General features: G+C 40.3%; 1 pseudogene; it reads left to right on the forward strand.

The window, feature by feature from the left end:
* Nucleotides 1-1,183: 1,183 nt before the first annotated feature.
* On the forward strand, nucleotides 1,184-2,106 carry LOC122732539 (annotated as a pseudogene).
* Nucleotides 2,107-16,068: the final 13,962 nt, after the last annotated feature.

A 16,068-nucleotide genomic window follows, 5' to 3' on the forward strand; every position in this document is an offset into this window, starting at 1 on the left:
AACAGAACAAATATAAACATTGATGCTTAGAAAAACTAGTTAATTTTAATCATTCAATTCATAGAACCACCAGATCATTTCATTCTCTTTTGTTCAATTCTCTCATTTGTCCCCTGCCCTCCCCCCACAAAAGTTACCTGATTTGAAACATTTTTTTGCTCATTAATGATTCCATTAGAATGTGGGAAGGAAAAGTAAAAGAGATGAAACAAGCCAGTTAATGTTGATACTAAATCTTCTAATAAAAAGCTTAGTGGTATGATGTTGAAACTATAGCTAGTTCTTCATTGGTCCACATTGGACTATCTGCTCTTCTGTAATTTATAGTCTTAGAGAGTTTACTGGCACCTGTGGGCTATTTCAGATCTCAATTAAAGCCCAGTCTCCATATTTACACAGTGAAAGAAAGACTGTGGGTCCCATATTGGGCTTTTCAAATATGTTCTTACACACAGATGATAATCAGCACTGTTAGCATCTTTAGAAATATGGATGAAAGTAAATATACAACATAAATGTACATGTACCAAAGTTCTTTCCTATTAGTTTATCATGGTGTGGAGGTCATCCTAGGTCCTTCAAGACCATTGTTTTATCAGAGCATTAGGAAGCCCATTAGGAAGTAAGTATGACCCTGGTGATGGAATGTGTCTGTTGTCTGAGGGCCAGCTTATAAAAATGTATAAAGTCTCATACAAAGTTTGTCACAGGGTTGATTTTTTTTCAGCCAGAGTAGCTGTCAAAAGTGATCTACTGGCAGAAGGTCTCCCCAGTCCAAGACTGTGACTTTTTAGCGACTCAACGGAGAGCCAGGCAGCCGCTCCAGTCCCCCCTCCCTCCCCCCCCCCCCCACTCCGGACTGTGCCGCAGGGCTTCCCGCCGCTGCCGCCTCTGCTGCCGCCTCGTCTTGTTTTCCTTTATGGTCCCGGGCACATAGTATGATCATTAGGTGTTCAGTTTCCCAGCAACTTTCTATGGAAAATCAAGGGAAGTGGGCCATGGTTGCTGTGAGCAACTTTGAAGAGCGCGACACCTTTAGAGAAGCTTGATGAAGGTGCCATCATCGTGAGACCCTCCAAGTCAGGACTCCGGCAGAGTTCTTCTATCTCGTCTTAATCATCTGAGGTCATCTTACTATTTCTCCTCTGCCTCCTGGGAAGTAGCAGAAAACCAGCGTCGAATCATGGTTAGATTTAAGCCTACAGATGTGCCCCCCAACAGCCACCGTCAAGTTCCTTGGTGCTGGCACTGCTGCCTGCGTCCCTGACCTCATCACCTTCCCCCCGGACACTCCCAAAGTCCGGCTGCAGATTCAAGGAGAGAGCCGGGGGGCCGTCAGAGCTTTCTCTGCCACTGCCCAGTATCGGGGTGTCATGGGCACCATTCTGACCATGGTGAAGACTGAGGGCCCTGGCAGCCTGTACAATGGGCTGGTGACTGGCTTGCAGCCCAGATGAGTTTTGCCTCTGTCCGCATTGGCCTCTATGACTCTGTCAAGCAGTTCTACACCAAGGGATCTGAGCATGTGGGCATTGGGAGCCTCCTCCTGGCAGGCTGTGCCACAGGGGCACTGGCAGTGGCCGTAGCCCAACCCACAGGTGTGGTAAAGGTACGTTTCCAGGCCCAGGCTGGTGCAGGTGGCAGCTGGAGATATCAGGGCATACTGGATGCCTGTAAGACTATCGCCAGAGAGGAGGGGCTTCAGGGACTACGGAAAGGAACTTCACCCACTGTTGCTCGCAATGCTATTGTTGGTGACATACAAATGATCTCATCAAAGATGCCCTCCTGAAGGCCCACGTTATGACTGATGATCTTCCATGCCACTTCACATCAGCCTTTGGGGCTGGCTTCTGCACCACCATCATTGCCTCCCCTGTGGACGTGGTCAAGACGAGATACATGAACTCTGCCACTGGCCAGTATGCCAGTGCTGGCCACTGCGCCCTCACCATGCTCCGGAAGGAGGGACCCCAAGCCTTCTACAAAGGGTTCATGCCTTTCTTCCTCCGCTCGGGCTCCTGGAATGTAGCGACGTTTGTCACCTACGAGCAACTGAAACGGACCCTGATGGCCGCTCGCACTTCCCGGGAAGCTCCTTTCTGAGCCCTCTCCTGCTAGCTCTCTGCCGTACTCCCCTCCCTTTGGAGTCCAGATCCCCAGCGTGCCGCCCATCCCATTTTTCTTCCCTCTTCCTCTCCTCCCCTGAAGAACCCCCCTCCCCTAGAGTTAGCCCTATTTTATCCTTTCCCATTGCAGCCTCACCCAGTTCTTAAGCTTTCCTTACTTCTAATAAAGTCAGACCAGAACCCCCCCCCCCAAATGATCTACTAAGTCATAGAAGAGTTCAGATCTTCATTGATGAAATGAAGGATCAAAATCAAAACGATGAAATTATAGATTTTAGATTATTAAAGTACATGCATATATTTTTATAGGTCTCTCATCCATGGGGTTTCAAAATATACCTTTAAGGGGCATGGGGTTGAACTTCAGAATCAGACTTATGTAATAAATGGAGCTAAAGTTGTCTCTGAAAGGTCTCATCATAGATATGGTTCCTTTCAGAAAACTGACCCTACTACAAGGCAATGGAGACTTTGGAAGGGATGCACAGTCTCTTCCCCAGGCTTGTTTTCTGCAGGTTGACATACCCATAAAAAGTCACAAACAAAAACTCATTGGGAAATGTAAGCTAGTCTAGGCCCTGGAGGCTCATTGGGGGGGGGGGTCTATGAATAATCCAGACCACCAAAAGACCTGAATATAGATCAGTCAACCTGTTAAATCTGTAAGCCTTAGGACAGGCTCTGTCAGTCTCCTACATTTTAATACACCTTAATCCCAACATTGCCTTAACACCTACTCCAATGAAGATGCAATGCTTCTCAGCTGTTATTAAATTGGTGCTGTCCACTTATTCAGTGCTGAACCAGTTAGCCACACCTTAAACATTGGCAAGGGTACTGACGGTATCCCTGGTTTCTATAACTTCTGTTGCCATTCTCATATGGGTATGTGGAGAGATTTGTACATGTTCCTTTCAGGTTCCCTCAGGAAACTGGCTCACCAGCAAGGGCATGGACATTTCCCCTCCATTTGTTGGTGTGTTGAGTACTTATCAATATTTCTACAACAGTCTGTTGACTGTCTACCTTCCATCCTATATGCTCTTACACAGCATAAAAGTCTGGATCACGCATCTCAGTACTCCCATGGGGTGGGATTATATACACCATAGGATCACAGATCTGGAACCAGAAAGGACTTTTGAAATCATTTTGTCAAACCCCTTAATGATATAGTTCAGAAAACAAGTCCAGAGGTGGCTTGTCAAAGATTTAAGTGGTAGAGTAAGAAATTTGAATTTTTAGGGTCACTCCATTGAGTCTTCAGAATAGGACTTGTGTAGGATCAAGATCACACAGTTTTTAGGATTATAATAATTATTTTTTTTTTGGTGAGGCAATTGGGGTTAAGTGACTTGCCCAGGGTCACACAGCTAGTAAGTGTTAAGTGTCTGAGGCCGGATTTGAACTCAGGTCCTCTTGACTCCAGGGCCAGTGCTCTATCTATCCACTGTGCCGCTTAGCTGTCCCTAGGATTATTCTTAAAATTAACTTGATTTTGACATAGGAAAAATCAAATGGATAAAGAATATATATTGCTCAGATTATGTCATGCAGTTGGATGAATAACTAATTGAGTCAGTCCATCAGTAAGGATCTCTTGACTCTTCAAGAACACTGCAGATAGATGGACAATACACTGGGCCCAGAATTGAGCTTTACAACACTTTCAGTGATACCAAGATTCTTCTTGCCACAAAGGACAACTTTTTAACTTTGACATTTTCCCAGTGGTATTGAATGTCTATGAATCACAGAACAATCTCATATTTCTGTACTTAAAAGGATCCATGTTTTTATTGACATGGGCATTGCCTCCACTAGTGCAAATCACAATGCCTGTGCATACTTATGCACATCATCATTGGAAAAATGTTGTAATCTGATTTCACCCATAATGCATTTCTCCATGGCCATTTGAGTTACTTAGTAACTTTGAACTTTGGAAATTATACTTTTCCAAATTTTACTTCCATGTAATGCCACTGAAAGAATATTTGTGTGTTTTTAAATGGGCTTGAATGCTAAGTAATTGTTGTAATGACCAATCTTTGTTCCAGAGAAGAGATGAAGCACTTCTCCTTTTGGTAACATAGTCATTATTGGTTGGTTTTGCTTAACTGTTTTCTTGGTTACAAGGGAGAACTTATTTAGTGGGGTGGTATATCTGGTAATGATGAAAACACAGAAGGTAGCAATAAACTTTTTTTAAAGGATAAAAGTAAAAAGATGGACTTTTTATTTTATTAAAAAAAATTTTTTTAAACATGGACTCTTAAACACAATTTTTGGGGCAGATAGGTGGTGTAGTGGATAGAGCATTGGCCCTGGAATCAGGAGGACCTGATACTATCTGTGGGACCCTGGGAAAATAATCCCTATTCCCTCCACCTCTCACAAAAGAATAAACATTTTATGTAATCTGAAGATGCATGGTGAGTATAAAAGTGTCGTGATATATGACCAGTGATGATGTGCATGCAAATGTAAGTCAAAGTTGTCATGAAAGACAGCATTTAAAATTTTTAAAATGGGACAGTTATGGAACAAGAATGATGCACACCAGAGAAGCAACAGAAATGCTGCCTGAGTATTGACAAAATAATAAAAGAACTGGTATGGGTAGGGGGCATTTCTTGGAAACATTTTCTTCTGTGGTGTTTCTAAAAATAGTTCTTAGTAAACACATAAAGTCACATTGAAGGTTAAAAAAAGCAACATAAAACTACAAACTTATAAGTGTGACTTGTGTGCTACAAGAACTGGTGGAAAAATAATTTTAAAATTAAATTGAAAACACCTTGAAGAGTAGAGGGCATTGCTAACCCCTGAGGATTTGTGAAGAACAAATCCTGTCAGACTATTTTAATCCATTACAAAGACAGGTGCAAATACATTAAGAAGGATTGATAGATATAACTTGTCTTCATGCAAGACATATTCATCAATAAACTAGGAAAATATGGTCTAGATCATACAAATACTAGGTTGGAGGGCACAGATGGTGAGAGAATTGTTGCTAGATGGTGGTTACCAATGCATTTATTTCAAATAGTGAATGAAATTGGGGTGTTTTGCAGATACTTTTGAGCCCAGCTTAAAACAGAGAACACCCATGATTTCAATAATGACTTGGATTCTAAAATAGAGGGGGGGGCATACTTACTAAGTTAGCAGGTGACATAAAAGTATAAGTAATTTGGAAGATCAGATTAGAATTTAAAGTCACCTTAGAATGTTAGAGAATGAGAACAGAGACAATAAAACTGCATAAGGGCAGATGCCTAGTGATAGACTAAGTCAGGAAGATTAGCTCCAAAAGTTTAAGATGTGAAGGCCTCTGTATGGAAAGCATAAAAAAATACTCAATAGTACTAATATGGTAACAATCTCTCTCTTTCTGTGTGTGTGTGTGTGTGTGTGTGTGTGTCTCCCTCTGTCTCTCTCATAGGGAACAGGACTATGGTGCATACAAGCAACAAATGGACTTTGTGGAATCATCCTTGTAGTCTGCAAAAGCTTGTGTCAAAAACACTCTTATGAAACAAAGGTCTCAACTACACTTTAGAGGATTTTCTCTTGATTCCTTGGCCCTAAACAAAAACCTCATGGTAACTTCCCCAGTCACTCCCCCAATATACTGACTTACTTGTGTGGTAGTGGAAAGGGGCTAAATATGCAGCCAGAGGACCTAGGCTTAGCCACATGCTATTTGTATGGCCACGTGCTGTTTGTATAAGTCACCTGTCCAAGCTTCATTTCCCCATCTCTAAGATGAATGGCTAGAATTAATTGTCATCTGAGGGCCCTTAGATCTGAGTCTATGATCTTATTAACCTCATTTGAAGTATAAGGGGAGGGGTTCCCCTTTCAAACTTACAATCTTGTATTTTGAAAGGGACAAATGTGAGATCTTACGCTGAGAAAGCAGATGCTGAAATAATGCACTTATGATGGCAAAGTATTTCAGTGTCCTGTTCTAGTTGCCTAGTTGCATGTAGAACTTCAGATTTAAATACTAGGGAATCTTGAACTACAGGACTGTTTTGTGATTATTGGATAAATACATATTGCCTGGTTATGGTTGAACTAGAAGAGACAAGAATTTGCTCATCATAAGCTAGAGTGATATTTCTCAAGATGGCCCATTCCTGAACGAGGTAGAGAAAAGAGTCCAAAGAATGGATCTCAGAGCTGCAAAAGTATTCTGTGGCTTTTCTGCACTGGAGTAAAAGAAAAGACTTCATAGATGTGTGAAAGTGAGGCCATATCTCTTTGCACTGTCATCTGTTGTGAGGAACAGGTGGCAAAAGAGAGACTATGTGTCTCCCTGTACTGAACATCCTGCCGAGGAGGTAGAGCAGAAGACTCCTCCAGATGAGACCTGGTGTCCTTTGAGAAGCTGATTCTACACAGCTGTAGAGTAGCCCAGCTTGACAGTAGAGTCCACTTGTCCAACACAAATGCTATGATAATCAGTGAATATGGAAAGGACATCAGAGCTCAGGGTTGCAGCATTACGAGTTGCTCTGGCCACATATATCTATTTATATATTTGTTTATGTATGGATATATATGTAGATATATAGAGCATATATTATATATAATATACATACATTTGTATATATATTTATGTAAGTGTATATGTGTATGTGTGCGTTTATTAAAATTATATATATATGTGTGTGTGTGTGTGAGTGTGTGTGTGTGTGTGTGTGTATACACCGCCTCCCCCAATGTATGCTTTATTCTAATGGTTTCTTTAAGTTTGTGTCCACTATCCCTCATTGACACCGAGATCATTGGTAAGATTGTCAGAGATGTATGGGTAGAATGTTATGGAAGTTAGATCTGCTTAGTAAATGTTTTGGTTAAGAGTTAAGGCAACCATCTTGACTATTAACAGAAAATACATTGTGTGGACTCATGAGTTAGTTGGTAGAAATAGCCATGCATTAGCATTAGCCCCTCTAGGCCCCACAACCTGCCATCAAAGGTTCAATTTGAGGCAGATTCAGAGATAAAGAGATAGAGATGGCAGAGGCAAGGGGGGAGAAGGAGGAAGAGAAAGATGGGGTGGGGAAGTGGCTCAGGCATCACAACAGAGGTTAGACAACCTTTCTCCCTGAAGCCTGAACTAGACATGCATGTGATTTATAACATTACAGAAGAAAGTTTTATTAAAAGGAATAAAAAGCCACCCAAAATCCATGAATGAGAAGCCACAAGTCCACAGGTTGCACGAGTCTCTCTAGTCACAGATTACAAGGGATCCTTTCACAGCAGTTCCCACACATCATGTCTTCACTAGCCTGTTGGTTGAAGGGGTTGGGGTGGGAAAAGGACACAATGTTGTTTACTTTTTTCTCCAAGGTTTAGCTACTCCTCATGATGTTTCTAGCTCTATAGCAAGTCCATTGGTTTCTCAAGTAAGGAGAGAACAAGACCTTTTGTATCATCTCTTTCAAGAAAGATGAAGGAAAAATAAACCCTCCCGAGTTATTTTCTTCTCTCCTACTGCTATACCTACTTCCTATTCCCATAGCCCATTCTCTTCTTTCCATTCATTCATTACCATGGGATGCACACAATTTTTATCTTCCTCAGTTACTCAAAAGGAGAAGGAGGGGTAGGAGAAAACATCTCAGAATTCACTCACTTCTCATGGATTGTCTATACTGACTCATTTTGGCAGCTAATTATGTCACTTGTGTAGTCTTCATTAAGTGTTTCATCAATGACTGTCTTCATCAAATAGATGGTACATTCCTTCAGCACAGACAGTCTCATCCTTTGTTGCCCCAACAATGCTAAGTAAATAGGGGTTGTTAATAAATGTTGTTGAACAAAATTAATGTTCCCATTGTGGAAAGCATGAATAAGCAATCTATTTCTGGAATTTAAAGAATGAGTTGGAAGCTTGGATAGAACTTCCAGGAGAGCAACAAAGATAGCTACAAGGATAGAAAAAATAATAATAGCAGTCAGTAAGAGTAGCTTAATATGAATAACATACTATAACATAACCATTATGGATTGAACCCTCACAATTATCCTATTATTATTATTACTCTCAATTTATAGATTAGAAAACCGAAGCTGAGAGAGGTTAAGCCCCAAGTCCAAAGATCTTTGGAAAAATGTGTTAAGATTATTCCACAGGGAGAACATATGGTTTAGAGGTAATTATTTTCAAGTAAAGGAATCCCATAGAAAGAATAGTAAGAATGTCTGAAATATTGGACAGAAGGACTTACATTCTAATATCAGGGCTTTGGTTTACATATAAAAATTTCCTGATAGACAGACTTGTTAAATACAGCAATGAATTATTGTGGGAGATTGTGGGATCTCCTTCTCTGGAAGTCAGGATTGATTTTCATTTGCGAATGATGGATTAAGTGCAGTCCTGACCTGAAAACTGACCTCTGAAGGTCCATTACAGTTGGTGGATTCTAAAATTAAACAGAATGAGTTCTTCTGAGAGTAGGAGAACAACAGAGCCAAAACACATGAACTCATGAGTATTATTTTTTCCCCTGGCTCACATATTTCCTTGACAGGATAACCTACAATTAATTCCACAACAAATGTACCCTATATAGTCAGGCAGTGAGTCAGTGTCTCAATATGTCATCACTAGGTACTTCAGCAATATTAAATGAAGAACATAATAAAGGAGGAGTACATTGCATGTGCAAGAATGTATCTGGGTATTATTATGGGATCATAAGATGATAGATTTAGAACTAGAAGGGACCTTAAGGCCATCTAGTGCAATCCTCTCATTTTATAAATGAAAAAAAAAATAGTACCACAGGGTTAAGTGACTCACCCAAGGTCTTGAAGGTAGTGACAGAGATGAGATTTAAGCTCAGGTCTTCTGACTCCAAGTCCACTTCTCTACCATGCTTTATAAACCCAGCAGTGAAAAGTACACTGTGGGAAGATCTATCAAGTATGAATAATGGAAAGACAAAAGAAGATGAAAAATATGAGAAAGCAAAATTGAAAAAAAATTGACACTTTTCTGTATTGTTCTGGATATGATGATCCACTTAAAAAAAGAAATATTATTAGAAGATAATACAAAGAATCAGCGTGATGCACTGTTAAGTGTGCTAGGTTCCAAAGAACTTGGGTTTGAATCCAATTTACAACCTATATGACCTTGAGTAAATTGCTTCATCTATCTTGGGCAGGTAGGTGGTGCAGTGGATTGAGCACTGGGCCTGGAGTTAGGAAGACCTGAGTTCAAATCTAGCCTCAGATAATCACTAGCTGTGTGACTCTGGGTAAGTCACTTAACCCTGTTTTCCTCAATTTCCTCATCTCTAAGATGAGCTGGAGAAGGAAATGGCAAACCACTCCAGTACCTTTACCAGGAAAACCGCAAATAGGATCATGAAGAATCAGACATGATTGAAACAATTGAACAACATATGAGACAATTTTTTTATCTGTAAAATGAAGGAGGTAGATGGAAAAATGTCTAAGGTCCTTTTAAACTCTAAGTTTTTGGTGTTTTGTTTTGTTTTTGTGGAGCAATGAGAGTTAAGTGACTTGCCCAGGGTCACACAGCTAGTAAGTGTCAAGTGTCTGAGGCTGGATTTGAACTCAGGTCCTCCTGAATCCAGGGCCTGTGCCTTATCCACTGCACCACCTAGCTGCCCTCTAAAGATTATGATCTTGCTTAGTCAAACTCCTAATTAGGTATATGAGGATTATTTAGATCATGAATTATTTTCAGGCTAATTTCTAACCTCAGGTTTCCCAGTGTTAGTAACTTATTTCTTGATCAGATGGTGTGTTCTTTGGAAGTTTGATTTGATTTCAACATTAGCTAAATCATGTTGCTGCCACCTCAGAATCAGATAATGCAATACAAATCAAATTGGTTTAAAGATGGAGTATGGGGCAGTAGAAAGAGTAAGAGCATATAGAATTAAGAGATTGGTTTTCAAGTCCTAGCTTCGACTCTTCTCAATGGTGACAATACAGGTTGGAGGCTCACTGAGTCTCCCTTTCCTTATTTGGAAAGCAGAGACATGATTCCTTCCATTACTTATTCCCTGAAATGAAGGCTCATTCTTTGAACATCAATATTTTCCCAGTGACACTGTCTGGTTTTAAATCATAGAATACAACATTTTTCAAAGAATTGAAGTTGAAGGTCACCCAAAGACAGAGGTCAATGGAGAAGTGTGTTTTCTTCTCTTAATTTAAATGTCTTTTGCTCTGACATTATCAAGGGGATGAGTCAAAAAAGGGATATTGGAATATACATTAATTTATCAGAAAATACACTGAAAATGTGGTTGAAAATGTAAAAACATGAAAATGTCCATGCACATTTTCACATTGAAAAATGTATATAGATTTTTTGTACTCCCCCCAGTAGAATCTGTGTTCCTTCAGGAAAAGGTTTGTTTCATTTTTGGATTTATTTGATGCATTGTGGTGGAATAGAGAACCATTCTGAAATTGAGAAAGACCTGAATTTAAGTTCTGCCTCTGAGACCATTGGTTGTGTGATCCTGGGCAAATTGCTTAACATCTCAGTGACCTGGTCAACTCTATAAGGCCAATTTTCAGAGATGTGAATGACCTGCATTGCCAGTGGGAGTTTCTTTGCTTGGGAGTTCCATATATATATGAAATCACATCCTATCCCCATTTGTATTCCTAGCCTCTAGCACAGCACCTGGATTATAGTCAGAATATTCATTCATTGATGGAAGAATATCACCAGCTAAAAACTGTGGACAAGGGACCAGGAAAGAAAACCTTTTAGATGTGTTATGACTAAGAAAGAAGGCGGTGAGACACATGGTGAGAAATAACTGAGAGCTCAAAAGCTATATTGGTAGCAATGCAATGTCAAGAGACCTAGAAGGTAAGCAACTTGTGGAAGGTTTAGTCAAGAGTCGCTCCGGACAACAGCATGTGGATGGGCCATAATCTTCTTTAACAGAGTGAATGTTCACAGTAAAGAGCTCATAGATTCTATTCCAATGGGGCACTGTGGTGTGTGAGACTATGAATGCTTCATAAACATCAGTGAAATTATTTTCTATTTTTCTATTCTGTCTTTCCCACTGCTCCCCTATAATCTCAGAAACTGAGAACTGAAAGTCCCCAAAACAGTATCTTGGGAAGAAGAATGGGCTCCTAGAACATTAGGAAGTTGAGAACCCTGGTTCCAAGCCTGACTTTGCAAAATACCTTTATCAAAGGTTTGGTTCTCATTGCAGGGGAGAAAAGGCACCATAACACAACACAGGTACCCCAGGGTCCCTGAATATGAAGACACGTCAAAGATGGGAATTGTCCTGTACAAAAGGTCAAAGTTAAATAGCCATCTTAGGAATTGATCCATCGCTACCTAAATCTGGACACAGTCTTGGAGGACCTCATTATCTCATCTTTAGCTGGGAGTAAGGAATCTGTCTGCATAAATCTTTGTGTGTTTTTTTTCTTTCCCCTGCCTAGTGAAGCTGCTGCTCTATTTGGAGAACTCCTTGCCACTATATGGCAAAGATATATATGATCCCAATATCACCCATACAGAGAGACACACACATATATGTATATATGTATGTATATGTGTATATATATGTACGTGTGTATGTAGATAGATAGATACGTAGATACATAGATAGATGATCCCTAGATCATCATTGGTAGGAAAACTGATTATGTCCCTTTATTTAAAAACTTCTGGAATTCATTGAAGTAGCCCTGAGGTTGCTGTAGTGAGTGCTCCTAATTTAAGCAGAGATGGGCCAAGGCTTTGGGGAGTATTGAGGCAAATTCACAACCCAAGCAGAATAGAATAAGGTCTCAACTACTTTCAGTTGTCATGAAACCGAAGGTGTTAGTGAGCAGGGTCAGGAGATAATTCCAACCCACAGTATTTCTCAACCATTTCCTTCCATTGTTTGTAAAGACATTCCAAGCACACAATGCCTTTATTCTTTCCCATGACTTACTGGTGGAGAGAAAGTTAGGGGCAATGATGGGGATAAATAGCTTCTTTATAGTATTACTCTACTATGTCCAATAAAATCCATGTGGCCACAGTATGGATAGCCTATGCAATATAGAGTGTTGATTTGACTAAAGAAAAATCTCTCAGAGAAGGAATGGGAAGGAGTTAGAGGTACATAAAACTTTCCATAATTCATAATATCTATAAGTGATATTCCATTTTCTTTTTCCCAACACCTAGCTCAATACTGAGTTAGGACCAGTGTGCCTGCTATACCACAATCAGTGCAAAGCCTGGGGAGTTTTCTGAGTTTTTAGGCTAGAAGTTTATCAGTGAGCATCTTCTTTTTTTTTCTGTTTAGAATTTTATTTTCCAAATTACATGTCAAAACAAGTTTTGACATCAATTTTTAAAAACTTTGTGTTCCAACTTCTCTTCCTCCCTCCCTTCCCACCCCTCAACCCCAAGAACTCAAGCAATTCAATATGTTATACATGAGTAGTCATGGAAAACATCTCTACATTAGCTAAGTTGTGAGAGAAAAAAGACAAAAACCAAAACTTTAGATTAAGGAACTGTCAAAAAAAATTATGCTTCAATCTTTTTTTCAGATACCATCAGTTCTTTCTCTGTAGATGGACTGCAAGTTTCATAAGTCCTTGAGAATTAAATTGGAAAACAGAGTTATACTGGAAATACCCACGTGCTTCCCAGCAGATCACCTTACACTATTGCTGTTATTTTGTATACAGAAGGTACTCTGCTTCAGTTCATGTAGTTCTTTCCAGGTTTTTCTGATAGCATCCTGTTCATCATAACTTTTATATAGTACCTTAAACTTGACAAAGAATTTTCTTCACAATAGCCCAGCAGAGTAGGTTCCATATGTTTTGCCATTATAGTCATAACTATTTCCCTCGATCCTATTCCCTTCCCATGATATTTACTCTATTTTCTATTTTCTTTTACCCTATTCCTCCTCAAAAGCATTTTGCCTCTGACTTCCCCCTCCCCTGCTCTGCCCTCCCTTCTTTCACCCTTCCCTCCTTATCCTCCTACTTTCCTGTAGGGATAGAAAATTACTCCTCCCAATTGGGTATGTATGTTATTCCCTCCTTGAGCCAACTCTGATGAGATTAAGGTTTTTGAGCTAATCAGAATTAGTTTAAATTTTCTTCCTCCGTCCCTCCTCAACCCTCCCCATGAAATCAAGCAATTCAATATAAGTCAGTGCAGTTATGCGGAACATCTTCACCTTCCTTGAAATTGTTTTGCTTTTTACCGCTCCCTCCCCCAATCTGCCCCACCCCTTATCTCCTTCCCCTCCCACTTTCCCTCAGGGCAAAATATATTACTATACCCACTTGAGTATGTATGTTATTCCCTCTTTAAGCCAATTCTGATGATAGATAGTAAGGTTAACTCATTCCCCCACTCCTTCCCCCTCTTCCTCTCCCCTCCATAAGCTTTCTTTTTGTTTCCTTCATGTGAATTACCTCTCCCCAGCCCATCTCTCCCCTTCTCCCTCCCCCAGTGCATTCCTCCTACCCCTCAGCCCTATTTTAAAGATGTCATCATGGATTAGCTAGGTGGCACAGTGGACAAAGCACCAGCCCTGGACTCAGTAGGCCCCAAGCCCAAATCTGGCCCCAGACATAAGCCACCCCACCCTGCCTGCCCCACAAAAAACCCAAGGATAAACAAAAAATAAATGCTCTACAGATATCATCCCTTCATATTCACTTCAGACCTATGTCCTCTAAGTATATTCCTTTCAGCTGCCCTAATAATGAGAAAGTTCTTATGAGTTAGTAGTATTATGTTCCCATGTAGGAATGTAAACAGTTTAATCTTTTAATATCCCTCATGATTTCTATTTCCTGTTTACCTTTTTATGCTTCTGTAGGGTCTTGTATCAGTGAGCATCTTCTGATGGGCAGGGGAGATACTGATGTCTTTGAGAAAGTCAGCATATGTTCACTTATTATCTTCAAATGTTGACTGGTGACATGAAGGTAGTACCACTTGTGGGGTAAATTTTATACTACATGCAATAATTTAAAATGTAAGGAACATATTTTTCTGAACTTAAAAATAGATCCAGCCTTGATTTTGTTAATTCTATAGAGGCTAGAACATATGGGTTGTTGTCCTTCATTCTCAAAAGAGGACAAAAATGACTTCATTATGTTGGGGTTAAGGTACAGTGTGTCCAACTGTGGCTGGTCAGAACAATATAAGCTCAAAAGACTAACACAGGTTGGGCACAAATAGTCTTTAAATGTGTATCTCACATTTCTTTTGAGCTACTGCAATTCATGATGTGGGCATGCCATGTTGGGTGGTCCTTTGCCAGTGTCTTCTATGTCTCCCAATCAATTCCAGAGTTCTTCAAAGAGAACTTGAGAGTGTCCTTGTATTGCTTCTCCTGACCTCCATGTGAGCACTTGTTTCCTGTGAGTTTTCCATAAAATAGCCTTTTTGGTAAAAGTGCTTTGGGCATTTCAACAACATGGCTAGCTCATCAGAGTTGTGCTCTCTGCAATAGGGTTTGAATGATTGACAGTTCAGCTTGAGAGGACTTCAGGGTCTGCCATGTGATTTTTCAGAATTTACCTAAGACAATTCAAATGAAAGTTTTCTGCCATGATGCTGGCAGACTGCCTTGGTTTCACAGACATACAACTAAATCAGCACAATGGCTATGTAGATTTTCTGTTTGGTAAGGAACCTAATACTCTTTCTCTCCCATACTTTCCTTCAGAGCCTCACAAACACTAAGCTAGCTCTGGCATTGTGTATGTCAACCTTATCATCTATGTGTACATTCCTGGAAAGTATACTGTCAAGGTAAGTGAACTTATCCATAGCATTCAGAATTTCTCCATTTGCTGAGACCAATGGTTCCACATATGGATAGTACCACGCAGGCTGGTAGAGAATCTCTGTCTTCTTGGTATTAATTGTTAGGCCAAAATTAGCCTAAGCCACAGAGAATCAATCCATATTTTGTTGTATCTCAGACTCAGAGGCTGCATTGAATGTGCAATCATCTACAAACAAAAAGCCACAACCTACTCTCTCCACTTTAGCCTTGGCTTGTAGCCTTTTCAAGTTACCAACAGTGTGATGGCTGACCCTGATGCTGGTTTTGTCCTTGTTGAAGGCATCTGACAACATTGCAGAAAACAACATGCTAAAAAGCATGGGGGTATGCATACAGACCTGCTTCACTCCATTGTTGACTGGGAGCATGCAAGAGCATTGTCCATTATCCAGAACCCAAAGCAAGCATGCCGTCATGAAACTGATGTAAAATGCTGATAAACTTTGGGCACCCAAATCTTGCCATAATTTTCTATAAGATCTCATGACTGACAATGTGAAGGGTCTTCATTAGATCTACAAATGTTGTGTACACACCTCTGTTCTATTCCTGGCATTTCTCCTAGAGTTGTCAAACAGCAAACACCATATCAACTATTCCTTGGCCCTTTCTGAAGCCACACTGGCTCTCAGGTAGACGAACATCTTCTAGGTGAAGGAATAGCCTTTTAAGGAGGGGGTGGGCAAGAACCTTGCCAGCAATGACTAAGAGAATCCCTTGCCCCTCACTGCTGCTATGATTGTCACAGGACATATTTCTTTTTCCTTTATAGAAATGGACAATAGAGGCATTCTTGAACTCCTGGGTGAGATCCTCCTCTTGCTATATAACCCAGAGAGTTTCTGTCAACTTTCGTATGAGTAGTCGACTCTCTGCCTTGTAAATCTCATTTGAAACAGAATCAGCACCAGGTGTTTTGCCACATGAGAAGAGTCTAAAGGCATTCAAAACCTCTTCTTCAGTTGGAATTTTGACTAGAGGGATTGACTTCAACTTGGGGTATATGGTCAATGGCTTCAGCATTGATTAATGACAAGGTATTAAGAACACCATGGAAATGT

Source organism: Dromiciops gliroides, chromosome 6, assembly GCF_019393635.1.
Source record: "Dromiciops gliroides isolate mDroGli1 chromosome 6, mDroGli1.pri, whole genome shotgun sequence".
NCBI classification, from domain to species: Eukaryota; Metazoa; Chordata; class Mammalia; order Microbiotheria; family Microbiotheriidae; genus Dromiciops; species Dromiciops gliroides.